Source organism: Saccostrea echinata, unplaced genomic scaffold (genome assembly GCF_033153115.1).
Source record: "Saccostrea echinata isolate AGI-Se365-2 ecotype Australia unplaced genomic scaffold, CSIRO_AGI_Sech_v1 ptg000046l, whole genome shotgun sequence".
Taxonomy (NCBI): Eukaryota; Metazoa; Mollusca; class Bivalvia; order Ostreida; family Ostreidae; genus Saccostrea; species Saccostrea echinata.
Window position 1 is genome coordinate 9,748,744 of NW_026889795.1, and position 16,738 is coordinate 9,765,481.

The 16,738-nt window shown below is 33.3% G+C and overlaps 1 long non-coding RNA gene across 1 annotated transcript; it reads left to right on the forward strand.

Moving 5' to 3' along the window:
* The first annotated feature begins 414 nt into the window (after positions 1 to 414).
* On the forward strand, positions 415 to 16,394 carry LOC133201894 (uncharacterized). Its single transcript, XR_009723169.1, has 5 exons — positions 415 to 517; positions 4,634 to 4,738; positions 4,952 to 5,049; positions 13,747 to 13,819; positions 15,780 to 16,394. It is a non-coding gene; the product is annotated as an uncharacterized LOC133201894 (long non-coding RNA).
* The last annotated feature ends 344 nt before the right edge of the window (positions 16,395 to 16,738 follow it).

Here is a 16,738-nt window from a genome sequence, read left to right on the forward strand (position 1 = left end):
TATTTAAGACAAATGTATGTATTGTGAGACACTATAAGAAAATTAATGTGAAAAATGTAGAAAACATGTGCAAGCACATGCGCTGAAATTTGATTGGCTAATACCCATATGGCTATATTGGAGTAGTTTTCCAATGAGATGCCCTTAAAAATAAAATGTCCATCTATATTACTAAAGTATTGTCTAATTTAATGAAGCTTGTAGGGAATGGGGGGCATCATAAGGGATTGGGGAGTCGTTTGGGGAACATCTGTAACGGTTCCCGTTACAATTAGCACTAGTTTATTTTGAATTTGTATTATGTCAATCATTAGAAATATATGGATCTTAATTAAATAAACATTGTTTTCATTAGAATTTAAGATATGTATAATAGGCATATATTCTTCATGCTTTTCCATAGTTAAGTCCTTTTTTACAGGGTCTCTGCTAGAATCATGTGGACCCCAGTGTAACAAATCTATGGAAAGAGAGAAAATCTCAGCTCAAGGGTCAACATGTCTTTATTCCAAGAAAGGTAAATTGATAATTTTTTCTGCTAAAATACTCTTTTATAAATTATAACATCAATGCAAAAGAGTGAACAAACAATGTACCTAACAATATTTTGAAAATGAAAGTGCAATAACAGTTAATAATTATGATCAATCGTATGAATGTTAATAATCCAATCAAAGTCCTTGTTGTATATCATTTTTGCTAGGGCTGTGTATTGAGCAAAAAAAAAAAAAAAAAGAAAGACATTTTTTAATGTGATATGCAATATATTGAATTCTTTAACAATTCTGTCAAAAAAGTCTTATAAATCATTATGCATGAATTTTATAAAAATAATAATTGTTTTTTACTCTTTTTTAATTTTTTGTCTCACCGTCTTTAAAAATTACACTTCAAATTCAAACTTTTCTTGACTGTAAAATCAACATGTTAAGTAAAGTTGTCTATGTATTTTTATGATTTTGTAATAATCATTTAAGATGTGCTACCTCTTTAATGATTATGTCATTTTTGATCAGTTTTAATTCAAAACAGTTACCGGTAAATATAATCTTTGGTGATTGAAATTCCCAAGTTTTTTACACAATTACATAAAAAAACTGCCTGCCCATAAGTTATTTTTAGCTCACCTGAGCCAAAGGCTCAAGTGAGCTTTTCTGATCAAAATTTGTCCGTTGTCTGTCGTCGTTGTCGTCTTTGTCATTGTTGTTGTTGTTGTAAACTTTTCACATTTTCATCTTCTTCTCAAGAACCACTGGGCCAATTTCAACCAAACTTGCCAAAAAGCATCCTTGGGTAAAGGGGATTCAAGTTTTTTCAAATGAAGGGCCACATCCTCTTTCAAGGGGAGATAATTAAGAATTAGTGAAAATTTAGTGGTATCTTTTAAAAATCTTCTTCTCAAGAACCACTGGGCTGTAAAAGTTGAAACTTAGGTGAGACCTTCATTACATAGTGTAGATTCAAATTTGTTCAAATCATGACCCCCTGGGGTAGGGTGGAGCCACAATGGGGGATCAAAGTTTTACATAGGAATATATAGGAATAAATCTTTAAAAATCTTCTCCTCAAGAACAACAAAGCCATGATTAGTCATATTGATATGGAATCATCCTCAGGTAGTGTAGATTCAAGTTTGTTCAAATCATGACCCCCAGGGGTAGGATGGGGCCACAAGGGGGGATCAAAGTTTTACATAGGAATATATAGAAAAAATCTTTAAAAATCTTTTTCTCAAGAACAACAAAGCCACAATTAGGCATATTGATATGGAATTATCCTCAGATAGTGCAGATTCAAGTTTGTTCAAATCATGACCCCCAGGGGTCGGGTGGGGCCACAATGGGGGATCAAATTTTTACATAGAAATATGTAGGACAAATCTTGAAATTGTTTTTCTTAAAAACAACAAAGCCACAATTAGTCATAATTTATATGGAAGCATCCTCAGGTAGTGTAGATTCAAGTTTGTACAAAATCATGACCCCCGGGCAGGGGGGGGGGCACAATGGGGGATCAATATTTTACATAGGAATTTATATAAAAAAAATCTTTAAAAACCTTTCTCTCAAGAACAACAAAGCCACAATTAGTCATATTGATATGGAATCATTCTCAGGTAGTGTAGATTAAATTTTGTACAAATCATGACCCCCAGGGGTAGGGTGGGGCCACAATGGGTGGATCAAAATTTTACATAGAAATATGTAGAAAAAAATCTTGAAAAATCTTCTTCTCAAGAACAACAAAGTCACAATTAGTCATATTGATGTGGATTCATCCTCAGGTAGTGAAGATTCAAGTTTGTATCAAATCATGACCCCTCGGGGTAGGGTGGGGCCACAAGGGGCGATCAAAGTTTTACATAGGAATATACAGAAAAAAAATTGAAAAATCTTCTTCTCAAGAACAGCAAAGCCTTCTTAAGTCATATTGATATGGAAGCATTCTCAGATAGTGTAGATTTAACTTTGTTCAAATCATGACCCCCAGGGTTAGGGTGGTGCCACAATTGAGGATCAAAGTTTTACATAGGAATACATAGGAAAAAACTTCAAAAATCTTCTTCTCAAGAACAGCAAAGTCATGTCTTGTCATACTGATATGGAAGCTTTCTCAGGTAGTGTAGATTCAAGTTTTTTCAAATCATGACCCCTGGGGGTAGGGTGGGGCCACAATGGGGGATCATAGTTTTACATAAGAATATATAGGGGGAAAAAACTTGAAAAATCTTCTTCTCAGGATTAGCAAAGCCATGTTTTGTCATATTGATATGGAAGCATCTTCAGGTAGTGTAGATTCAAGTTTGTTCAAATCATAAACCCCAGGGGTAGGGTGGGGCCACAATGTGGGATCAAATTTTTACATAGGAATATATAGGAAAAAAATCTTTTCATCAACAGAAAAGCCATGTTTAGTCATATTGATATGGAAGCATCCTCAGGTAGTGTAGATTCAAGTTTGTTCAAATGATTGGGGGGGGGGGGGGGGGTTAGGGAGGGTCCACAATGGGGGATCAAATTTTTAAAAAGGGAATATATAGGAAAAAAATCTTAAAAAATCTTCTGCTCAAGAATAGTAAAGCCATTTGTTATATTGATATGGAAGCATCCTCAGGTAGTTCAAAATCCAAGCCCCCTCCCCTTTAAACTTTTCAATACTGAAGTGATTTGTGCTTTTTCCTAGCCAATGTGCTCAGGTGAGCATTGTGGCCCATGGGCCTCTTGTTTTTGATACGATATATTCATTAATCTAGATATGTATCGATATACAGGTAAACTTCGGTATCTCGAACACCGGTATGTCGAATACCACGGATATCTCGAAGTGAATCAACGGTCCCGGCCGTTTTTATTATATTTATGATTTTAAAAAAACCCGGTATCTCGAACACGGAAATCTCGAATACCTCGCTTATCTCGAAGTAGATTTACGGTCCCAAGTGCTATAAACACATGCGTTATCTCGAAGTCCAACAAATTCTCGCTCCGCTGAATTCACACCTTAGTACACAATAATCCCATTATGCTAATTTTACGGTCTGTTGAACGTTTCCATTAGGTCTAGCACAGGCTTCATGGGACCATTGCTGATAATCACACCTTATTAGTCCCAAGCTGTTGTTTTTGGTAGTTAAATTTAATTACGCGGGCCAGGTGATTTGGAGGTGTTAATAAAATGCACTCTCAGAGATACTATGACACGATAATGAAACAGCAGCTTGGGGATGATTACTGTACTAGAAATTTAAATTATCGAAAATACACGCTTATACACATCATTACATATCAAAGTAAACACTGAACACATCAAAGTGATATTGAACTCAAGAAATTAAACAATTAAAGACATTATTTTGAGTATAAAAGTCAGTACCAAAAATCAAATCTTCAGTAAATATCATGTCCGATAAGGCAATCTAACGAAGGACCCAGTAGCCAACCAGGGGATAGTTAGATTATCTGACCGTGGTGTAAAAAGAAAACTTAAAGTTCATACAATCGAAACAAAGTTTGCTTTTGTTTATTCATATTGGCAATTTCAGTAAATTATTGTAGAACGATAATTCCTGTTGTTACATTTAGGCATGTGGGTATATGTACATATCCTATTAAAGTCTTTGTGTATCACATTATATCATGATATACTTCAGACAAATTAGTACACCCGTAGTTTTGAATACAATTCATACATTGATTTCATTTGCCACAATGGTCTCTTTAATATTGCAATAATGCATTTGGTCTTCCTAATGCATGTATAATGCAGGTACTGTATATACTCTATGTCCAGCTTATAGGTGAGTCATAAAATGATTAGTATTTTGAAACCAGGTTAAAACATCAGAGCATTGATTTGAAATTGTCAATTGATTCTGGCAAAAAGTTGTACTGATTTATAAGCGGGTCAATAGCAAATCCCTCCAAAATAACCTCAAAAAATACAACTGACTTATAGGTGGACCACCTTATAGGCAAGTATATATACGGTATAGTTTTTGTTGAATTTTGCTAACAGCAAAACACTATAATTAATGAATTTTGGGAAAAAAAGATTATTAAGTTTAATGATGCATGTATGTAGTATAGAAATATTGTTCATATGCCTGTACATGGTACAAATATGCATTTTACAGAGTGTACATATGCCAGAATCATATGGACCGCAGACTGGCCCTGGTGATTCCGTTAAGAAAAAAGAGGAAAAATCAGTGCTTGTGCTCATTGGTCATTGGACAAAGGTAAATAGATTTATTTCATGAAACTAAACATGTAAATTACTAGGATATTAAAATATCACAATTAAAATACATGTACTGATTTATATATATATGGAAATCAGTTGGTCTCCTTGATGGAGTTAAATGCATTTGTTATCCCTTTTAAGTGGATCATTTAAATATTATGCAGTTTATTTAGAAGCTCTTTATTATCTGCACTGTTCACTTTTACAGGGTGTATGCCAGAATTTTTTCAAGAACAGTCTGAATCTGACATGGAAAAAATTAAGAAAAACAGCCTTCCTGTTTATAAATCTACATTCTGACAAAGGGTAATTTTGTTTAGTTCAATTAGAAGTGCACATTTAAGTTCAGTTGCTTTCCTTAATGATATATTATAGCATTTTTATTCCCTTATGAACAATATGTATACTTGTAAAGCATGTATCACAAAATCTTGTTTGTTGTTTAACGTCCCTCTTGAGAATTTTCACTCATATGGAGACGCCACCACTTGTCGGTGGAGAGCTGCAAATTTTTGTCCTATACTCAGCACTTATGGCCATTGAGCATTGAGGGATCTTTATTGAGCCAGCACCTACTGTGACATGGGACCTCGGTTAATACCTCTGTCTCATCTGAAGAACGGGTCTCCATGTCCCACAGTGGGATTCAAACTCGCGATGTAAGAATCAGCTTCTTTCTCCGCGACTCTAGAGTAGATGCTCTAACCACTGCATCTGCTCTACTTTGGCAACTTTGGGTGTATATAAGCATAGAAATCATCATGTCCATCTGTCTGTTCATGTGTTTTGCCACTTTTATGATTAGTTTTTTTGTTCCAATTCTGGCTGAGATAAATTGATTTAAGTCATCTAAATACAAACAAATTAAGGGAAAATACCATGGTATTGGAATGAACATTTTGGAATACTGTCTAATTGTTCCATTGTAGTTGGTTTCTTTAATGTTGAAATAATGCATCTGGTCTTCCTAATGCATGGCATACACTGTATGCATGTGTAATGTTAAAGTTGGCTGAATGTAAAACAGTTCTTGCATTATGACAAAGGTAAATAGATTTAGTTCATGTAACTAAACATGTAAATTATTAGGGTATTAAAATCTCAAGTTTTGAATACTGATTTACATGTGGATCGAGAGTAGTTGGTCTCCTTAATGCAGTAATAATACATTTGGTCTCCCTTATGCATACTGTATATTATATAAATTTAATGACTGACATGTACGAGGGTTGATCCAAAAGTTCATGGAATTTCTTCATATTTTATTTATTTATTAGTGAAAGTGGTTGAATACTGATTTACATGTGGATAGTAGTTGGTCTCCTTAATGCAGTAATAATACATTTGGTCTCCCTTATGCATACTGTATATTATATAATTTAATGACTGACATGTACGAGGGTTTATCCAAAAGTTCGTGGAATTTCTTCTAGTGTTGTACCGATAATCAGAAAACATCGATTGTCGACAAAAAATGCTACCGATTCCGATGATCGATTATAGTTTTTCATAATCGATCATCAGAAACATACTTCTAATACAATACATTCCGGAATTATCCATTTCTGGTTTAAAATTTATTTCTTCTTAACAAAAGAAAATGGCATCTGCATCTGATACTAGCCAACTAGCACGAAGCAGAGGTGATTAAGAACCGAAGATGCATATATAGGGCCTAAAAAAAATTATTTTTGTTTCCTGTAATAACCCGACCGACCCATTCAATTTACCCCCGGGTGAATTTTTTTTTCTGCCAAATCTGTGTTTGCTCTTTGGTTTGATCAATCAGCTGATTCTTTTTATTCAAAAAATATTAATTGTGTCTTTTATTTGAGATATAAAATATGCAACTTAGTCAACATTTACCTTAAATATAGAGTGATCAATTCCCCCCACGACTTTTTGAAGTTCGTTTTCTGCCGCTAGGCAGCCATGTTGGGTGTCCACTGTAAATATTTTTAGGTCTAGAAAGTGTAAAAGAAGCAAAACAACAAAGAAAATAATATATTATGTATTTTATATGTTCATGTTAAAGAAATAAATAAAATTATTGTAATAGTCTGCTTTTTGTATACAAAACTATGAAGAAATCCAATTATAATCGGTGAAATCGCATCAGAAGCAGTAATTGATTCCAACCGATGATCGATTATGAAAATTAACTGATGTCTCATCACTAATTTCTTCATTTTTTTTTTATTTATTAGTGAAAGCGATTGAATACTGATTTACATGTGGAGAGTAGTTGGTCTCCTTAATGCAGTAATACATTTGGTCTCCCTTATGCATACTGTATATTATATAAATTTAATGACTGACATGTACAAGGGTTGATTCAAATGCTCATGGAATTTCTTCGTATTTTATTTTTTTATTAGTGAAAGTGGTTGAATACTGATTTACATATGGATAGTGGTTGGTCTCCTTAATGCAGTAATAATACATTTGGTCTCCCTTATGCATACTGTATATTATATAAATTTAATGACTGACATGTACGAGGATTGATCTGAAAGTTCATGGAATTTCTTCTTATTTTATTTATTTATTTGTGAAAGTGGTTGAAAATTACAAATAAGAATATAGACACTTGTTGAATTTTTTTGATAAAAAAAATATTTTGAATATTAATGATAGTAACTCTATGGCAGTTGCCATAGCAAATGATGTTTTAAAATGCAGGGGAGACATTTACTTGTTCATTATCATTTTAATTCTTAATACGTGATATAAGAAAAAACCTGCGCCAAGTGGCAAATAAAATGAGAATTTTGTCATAATTACGATTGCTTGACCACTAATATACCTGTATGTGAGAGTTTTACTGATTTAACTTGATATTTAGATTATTAGTTGATGATTTCTTGTTCATCTTTTAATTGTTAGAGAACGTCACATTTCAGTCAAGTTATAAGTTTTCTTAAAATCTTAGGAACACTCTGACTTAAAGGGGTATACTACTGATACAGGCTGGAGAAAAATGCATTTAGCAACTGATTTTCCAGTGGCGTGAGAAATTTAAGAACAATAGAACTTCCATGGTGTGGCTGCTTTTGGAGGGTCTGTTTTTCTCGTAGACAAATTAAGCGTTGATGGATGTTGACCGCTGACGTACTGTGCTTGACTTTGCTACTGAATTGGAACATCATATGGAAAGATGGGGAGTATTTTTGAAATATGAATGTAATATAAAGATAAGTCGATTGGTGGATACCCAGGCTTTTCTTGAGAGAAAAAAGGAGAAAAAGGCAGAATATTCTGTAGAATTACTTAGTTGAATTGAACAAGAGGGTGAGATGCTCCTATAACATGACATGACATACTTAACTTGACGTTACGTCGAAGTCTCCCCCGGATTTTACAACTATCAGTGTTCAGAAAGCTCATGTGACCTTATTGGTAATTGGAACGTAGTGAAATTTTCCAGTATTGTTGCATAATGACTCTATATTATAAATATGCCTATTGTTTGCTTTCATCAAATCACAATAAAATTTTAGAAATAATTAAATTCCATGAACTTTTGGATCAACCCTCGTGTTAGAAAAAAGATGGATCTAAGATTGAACAGGTTATAATTCACCTGAGTCATTTAAATTACTTATTGCTATCTGTTCTTGTTCAGTCATCATGTGTCAAGTATTGTCTGTAAACTATTGAACATTTTCAGCTTTTTTTCTGGAACCAGTTTCAACTAATTTCTCGGTTGAAGTACTGTATAGGGGATTAATTTCAGGGGTTGTAATTTTCATGTTTTTCTCTCCTCTGACACGATCGCGGTTTGTTGAATTCGCGGAATTGGTATATAACTAAGGTTACATGTACCTCCCTTCAATGTCTATATCCATTTACCGTAAGCTTTGGGGTATATGTCGATGGGATATATAGGTCGAAAGGCTCATTTTCAGCCGTAATTTTTAAAAAATCCTTAGATAGGACGAACTCAGAAGATAAGACGAGGCTTTGTATATCGATTTTCTAGAGATTCTTACGTAGATACTACGTATCAGAACATGTAAGCCTCTTTAACTTAACCCGTGATATTAACGTATTGATAAAATAAACTGGTATTTTTATGAGTACAGCATTTTAATAGTGTTTTATACAAACATACCTAAAACTTCCTTGAATTGTGATGTAACGTATTTTCTCCAACTTGCCTGTTAAATGCCGTCGTAGTTTCACTCTGTCGTTAAACACATAAATACGGTAGTATACAACTGTTATAATTAGGGAAATACCCGAAATCAAACAATAATTATTTCCATTTTAGAACATCGTGAACACATTCTTTTATTCCAACATACAATATTAACTTCGAAGACCGCCATTTTTATATTTCTTGTCCAGGGATTTGCTAAAACACGCAATTGACTATTACATATAACTGTGAGCAATTGAAATTAATCATATTATCATGCTTTAATTTTGCTTGAGATGTTGTTGTAAAAAATAAATTTAATTGAGAGTACATTCGCAATTTAACAGTCATCATGAATTTCACTGTTTTGTTTGTTCGATGATGTATTAATACCCCTGTAACGGCACGTGGATCTGTTAATCATGCCCTTCGGGTGTTTAAACCAACACAGGTGTTAACACCTTTGTGTACACAGTGTATATCCATTTATCTGTCAGGCGATGAAAATTATATTAGAAGCCAATCTTTGTATAATTCAGTGTACCCCTTGGGATATAAAACAAAATAGTTATGACTAGCGGTGTATTTAGTAAATAATTTTAGGAATTTACTGGCAACAATTTATTTCACGCATTTTACATTTACTCGTAAATAAATATCACAAGACAATGAAAAATTTAGGTATACTATTTCAATTATTCGTTACAAATAAATGGTAGAAAAAAAGATTACAATTGCGATTGTGAAAAACTCTTCCGTATTTTAAACTTTGATACGGTTGCGGTTTTATTTTTAGTAAACGATTGCGACTTCCAACTTCACAAGATGGACACAACATTTTGTAAATCTACTTTGAGACATTATTTACTAGATGATATTATAAGTTTTTTGTACATCGACGGATATTTAATGGAACTTATTTTGTAAGAAATCAATGAAATAAATAATTGATTAATTCTTTGTTTATTTTTTTTTCGGGAAAATAATTTTAAAAAATACGAAAATGGCACAGATTTCCTTTAAAATTGACGTTAATTTTACTGATTTGGGGGCATTTTTCGTAAACTTGAGCCTTAGATAGGACGATTCGTTAAATAGGACGACCCCAGCGGTTCTGAGAAAAAAAGTATCGTCTTATCTTCCAAAACTTACGGTAATCCATAGCATAGCTAGAAGGCATTAATCAGCGTTATGTATTCACTTCACGAACAACAGGGTAGATTTATATATACATCAGCAAGTTCGATAGTTAATTGAATGATTTTATAAAACCAAAATGTCGACAAAAACATGATAATGCAGGTAACAAATACACGTCGTAACATAGTTACGTACGGGTATTCAAAACCCATGACCCTAGTGTTTTGATTGATGAAACATGTAGCGTTGGCTATTAAAACAGTTGTTTTTTTTTTACAAATACAGGTTATTATCTGCTGGGTGATCTAAATTAATGTCAAGCGTGATAATTAAAATAATTGAATGACAAGTACGATTCGTAATTACTGAAATGACCATGTACTGCACGTATATTTACCTATCGTAGTCTATTCTCAAATTTCCAAATATAACATGGAGGTTATTGAAAACTTATTCACTGTTTCTTGAATTCACGGATTTATTCACACCGTGAATATAGCGAATATTAACACCGCGAGTTATTTTCCTCCTATACAGTATACAGACTTAATATAGAAATGATTTTATCGACTTTCTCAATCTATGATGAATTTAAAAATGTAAATATAAGCATTTAATTGTAAATATTTAACATTTAGCATCTCATAACCAGAGTTGGAAATTACTGACTGCCCGAGGCAGTCCGTTTTTCAGGTAGGCAGGGACAAACTTTAGATTAACCTCGGTGGTCGGGGTCATTTAAACAGGTAGTTCTTGTTTTCCTTTTTTTTTCAGGGTATAGTAAGTCTATAGAAATTAAATAAAATATAGTATATCAAAGGAACACTTCTAGTTAAAAATATGAGATGACCTATAGGACCAATATTGGTTCAGTCTTTAGAAAAAGCTTACCGATATATGTTCCGGTCACTGACTTTAGGTCACGTGTGTAGTTTCTTGTTTCTCATGTATTGCTTTAGTTCTACATTAATGGTAATCTAACAACCAAGCTTTATGATAAACGTGATGACTTTAACTTTTCAATCATCAACTTCCCTTACTTATTCAGCAATATACCTTCATCACCTGCATACGGGGTTTATATCTCTCAGTTGATTCGATACGCAAGAGCATCTGCTATGTATGAACAATTTTTAAAAGGAGGTAAGTTATTGACAAACAAATTGCTGAAACAAGAATATCAGCAGACTTGTTTAAAGTCATCATTTTGCAAGTTCTATGGTCGATACAATGACCTTGTCAGCAAATACAGTTTATCATTAAGTAAAATGCTGACTGACGTTTTTCATACTTATTGTTAGGCCATTATTTACACACTGAATTGTGTATGGAATTTTCTATTGTTTCCCAGTCGTGACAAGGAGCACACAGCGGGTGTGACTAGTCTGCAGGGGATGCTCACTCCTCCATGGCACCTGATCCCACCTCTGATGTTTTGGAGGTCCGTATTTGCTCTGCTCCTATTTTGTATTTTTTGATGGGCTTTTGAGCTTGAATACTGATTGTTATCTCGATATATTTCATTCTACTCAACTGTGTGTTCATGTGATCCTACCTCAGTATTTACAGAATGATACATCCTTTGTTTGAGGGTCATTCTTGATGTCTGACTGAGTAATGGCAATGGGACATAAAACCTTAACTGACCTTACCACATTCTTTTCTAATCTGAAAACCCTCATGCATTTTTAGCATAACATATCGCCAATGCACACATTTTTCCCGAGGAATGAACTGCATCTACTCTGCATAGAACAGTATCTCTCCCACTGGCACAACAGCACTATTACATGTCATTATGTTCTTGAAAGGCAAACACAGCAATTATTGCTCGGCATGATTTTTTTTCATGACACCTGCAGTATCGAGTAACACAAAGTGAATGATTCATGTCCTCGAACAAAGTGTGCTTACAATGAGGTTTAGTTCCGGTTGATTGCGTTTAGTTAAAGAGAATTTATGATCTGCATTTCCATAGATGTCTTTTATATCAACACCAAACATGCATTTAAGGAAGAAAATATATTAAGTAAAATGCAAAAGCCTGTATTAAAAAATCAAAGGACAAGTGCACTTAAGCAATGCTTAATGGGTCCTTTTTCAGTGCCATATTACTTTAGAATGTATTACCAAATTGTTCTCTTTTGGTAATAGTTAAACACAAGTGGACATTTCTAATTAAAATCACATTAAAACATCACCTAAATCAGCATGGATTTGAAACAAATGAAGTTTTTTAAATGTCTATAGATACCCCAAATCCGGAAAAGTCGTACCGAACCTATTTTGAGTTTCGTTTATTTAAATCAAGGGGAGGAGACATTTAAATCAGACACTTGAACAATCTGATGGTGGATCATTGACAGGCGCGTATGCCGAATGATACTTCTTGTGCTATTTTACCCGAGAAAAAAATCGAATGAAGTTGTATAGATACCTGTATCCATAGTGATCAAACTAAGAAATTTGCATGCTTGCATTTGAAATAATACAATAAGTATTAACATTAGTTCCTTTAAATTTTAAAATGAAAAAAAGTGTATTTAGGTGGCTTTCAATACCAGTACCATTGTCTTGCATGAATGTTAAAATGGTTGACACTTTTATTTATGATGACATTTTAACGACACTAAACTCTCCTAACCATCCCGTGTTCCTAAAACCAAATACATACAAACTTCTCTATGCGGCTTGACTTCGATATAATGATACAAAACGTGGTTATGTTTTACAGTGAGCATCTTTGAGGAATGTTTACCGGGGTAGAACTCACGTGACTACCAGTATTTTAAATAATTTATTCCACGGGTGGGTTCAACATAGGTCATACAGGTAAATAGCTCTTGCTTGTTATAGGAAAAACATTGAACTTTTCATACATTTTTAATATTTTAAGTACAAGCCTAATCATGTACAAATTTCCTACTTTCACACAAGTTTTATAAATGTATGATGCATTTTTTGTCAATCGCACAAGTTTGTACAGTGTTAGGCTGACAATAAACAAAAGCTTTGAAATGAATGACCGTCCTCGATTTACTATAGAAAATCACGAATGTCGGCTGACCCCTACCACATTGTATGGCTTTGCTCTTTGTATATTCAAAATTTGTTGAATCTTATGGTTTAGATATCAATTAATGATCTGAGATGGAAAATTATGCTTAATTTAATTTACCGGGGCCCATAAGTGCACTCGTTCTTTAGTGTTTATACAGGTAAAAAGTTTGAAAAAATAAAAATGTGCCAACAAATGGTTTCGAACCAGGACACTAAAAATGTTCATGGTGAGAGTCTGCGGTCTATTGTTCTGGGCTATGCTGACTATGAGGACATTTGTAATAAATATAAACCAGTATGATAGAAATATGTTTTCACGTTTTTTGTAGGTTTTTTTCTATGAATTTCGACCGTAGGCACATCTAAAAGAACCTTGTTTTAAATAATCATAATTTAGGGGCAGGCAAAGGGTGATTATATTGCATCTATCGGGTATAATTTTCTTATCAGAAAATTGTAGAGATATGCAAGGTTAATTAATGACAACATTTATTTTTCCTTTTTGCCTAATACTTTTATGATTTTCACTAATAAATTGATTATTGAAAAAAAGCCTTTAATATGACTGCTGATTTTATCTCCATCTGTTAATTTTCAACACCTTTTCTCATGATTATAGTAGATAGAGAACAGATTATGATTTCTAACATTTACTTTTACAGATCATTTTCTTGAGATAGGTGGAACCAACAGTCAAATACAGACACTTCTAAGAAAAGTAAAAATCTGGCTCAGGTAAAAAAAAAAAAAAAAAAAAAAAAAAAAATCATTTACAGTTTTAACAATTAGTAATTTTACCTTAATTAACTGGAAAAATCTTATTTGACGAAATACAGGTCAAGAATGAAGAGTTTAAAGCCTAGTAGGGATTTTGGTCAATCATTACAGGTAATCTGCAGTCCCTCTTGAGAATTTTACACTCATATGGAGACGCCACCACTTGCCAGTGGAAAGCTGCAAATTCTGTCCTATACTCTGCACTCATGGCCATTGAGCAGTGAGGGGTCTTTTTCATGCCAGCACCTACTGTGACATGGGACCTTGGTTTATAAGGTCTCATCCGAAGGACTGGTCTCCATGTCCCACAGTGGGATTCAAACCTGCGGCATAAGGATCAACTCCTTACTTCGCGACTCTAGAGCAGACGCTCTAACCATGGCGCCACGCTTGTGACTAGCTCAGTTTTAAAGAAATCATTCAAGATATTCTTTATCAAACTTAATATGCTGATACATATATAATTAGTCAGACCTATTCAACTATTTCAAAAACTTTTGACCTTTCATGTGACCTTGACCTCACTTTCCTTCAATTTGCATTTTGCATGGTTTTAAAACCATTTAAAATATTGATATCTAAGGCTATGCATCTATACATAATTTAGTGAGAATTTATCATTTATATCCATTTTTTTTAGATCTCAATTTCAATTTTAAAGAAACTTTTCAAGATATTCTCATCAAACTTCATACACTAACACAAAATTTCATGTTGCATTACTATACACTCGGCGGGCATACATGTCCTATGGACATATTTCTAGTGTATTGCTATTTCTGTTGTTTGTTTACTTCCGGTCAGTAAGTGCCCCCTAGGGGCAAGCCCCAGTCCTGTTTTCTTTTCCAGGGTTGCAACAGCGCCCCCTAGAAAAACAAGTTGCACCATCCAATTAAATCGTATTTTGTGCTGCTTATGCCAATGAAATTAAGGCTGGACAGCATATGTATTATATTCTGACCAATGGGGTTGCCGTTTTTTCAAATAATTAGGATAGACTTACCACTTCAGCATTCCTTTCATCACTGAAGTGATATACATGGTCAAAAATTGACTTTCATTTTTGTGTCAACTGCAGAGCAGAACGACACTTAGAGATCACTTTACCTGGTGTCTGTCTGTCCGTCTGTCACACCTTATATCTCCAAAATTTCGAGAGGCAGGGTTTTGATAATTAGCATTTATATATGTTTTTGAGCTCATGATACTATACTTTGAAACTGTATGAAATTCAGTTACCACACAAACTTATATTTAAATACTATGAAAATACATTGGGATCAGTATTCCACAATGAATCGTGTTGACTGACAAAGTGACAATTAAAGTAAAGACAGTCTGAAATTCCTTTCCTCCGAGGATTGTTGGAAGCACCTACATGTGTATTAATAAAATGATAAATAGTTATTCCTCATAATTTTAATTAAATTATTCATTTGAGGACTGGGGAACCATATTTTCTCTGATTGCCAGATTCTATCCCAGTCTTTGAAATACTTTTGGGTCCTTTTTTTCCTTGCAGGCAAATGCTTGAACCTCCATGCTAATATTAAATTAATAGCTGACCACTCTTAGATTTATTTACCTCTTTAATGACGATACCTAGCAGGTGACATATACATTCCTTGAAACACTCTAGTTCCTATTTGATTTTCACTAATATAAAGATTATTGAAAAAAGACTAAGGTGCTCTATAGTGATCAGTCTATTCATTCATCTGTCTGTCAAATACACATATCCCTATATGCTTGTTCAGAATACAGGTGACTCTAAATACTTCAAACTTTATATTTTTTAATTAGATACATGTAGCTGCTTTGGAACATCTGAAAGGTCTATTACATTATCACTAGTTTTACTAGTTTTCTTCATGTAAGTTGAATATATTTTAAACTTTTAAATTTTTATTTTTTCCAGGTAAGAAAGAAATTCAGGAGTTCTTAAATTGCCCTTGGAGTTCTTGGATTGCATCAAACTGCTAAAAGACCTCAACAAAAACAGCGTCTTGAAAATAAAAATGAAAATATTCAGTGAAAAAAAAAAATGATGAAAGAGCCACTAAAAATCTTCAAGCCTTTGAGCTGAAATCTGGAAGTCAATCTGTGGACTTTACTAGTAAGTCATAATTACTAAGTCATCATTTGTGTATAATAAATACACTAAACTGTAAACACTTGTTAAAATGTGTATAATTTTTAGATATAATTTGTATCTCATAGACTTCAATAGTTTCATGTAATTTAAGTAATAATGAAAATTTCCTGTTGTCTAGCTAGATTAGAAACTATTATTGTCCAGTTTTGGATATTGTGAAATAATTCATCTAGTATGCATACATGTGTGTACACTTACGTGTAAATTAATTGTTATAGCAAATTCAATCGATCATTAAGTTGAATGTTGACTAATGTTTTTCATCAAAATTGTTTACACTGAATTGTTTGTGGATTTTTCCATTTGCCCAATCATGTCAAGGAGCACATGGCAGGAAATGCTTTCTCCTCCATTGCACCTGGTGTTTTTAGAGTCTGTTTGCTCTACTCTAATTATGTATTGTTTCAATGGACTTTAAAGCTTGATCACTGTTGGTAATCTTCATATTTCATATACTATTAGAGTACTTGAAGAAAACTGTAAAGATTTAACATACAGTATAATGCATGTATATTGCACTTTAAGTACAGTGTATGTGGTTAAGAAATGTTAAATCGTCTCATAGTGCATTGAATTTGTTGAAAATTAGAAAATGTGTTGAAATTTTTTTTGAAATAATGTTAGATTGCAGATTTTTTTAAATCATGCAAGTAATAAATTGCTAAATATTTTTTAGATTTTCTGGACAGTCTAGATGAGTTCTCACTATATACCTAGCATTG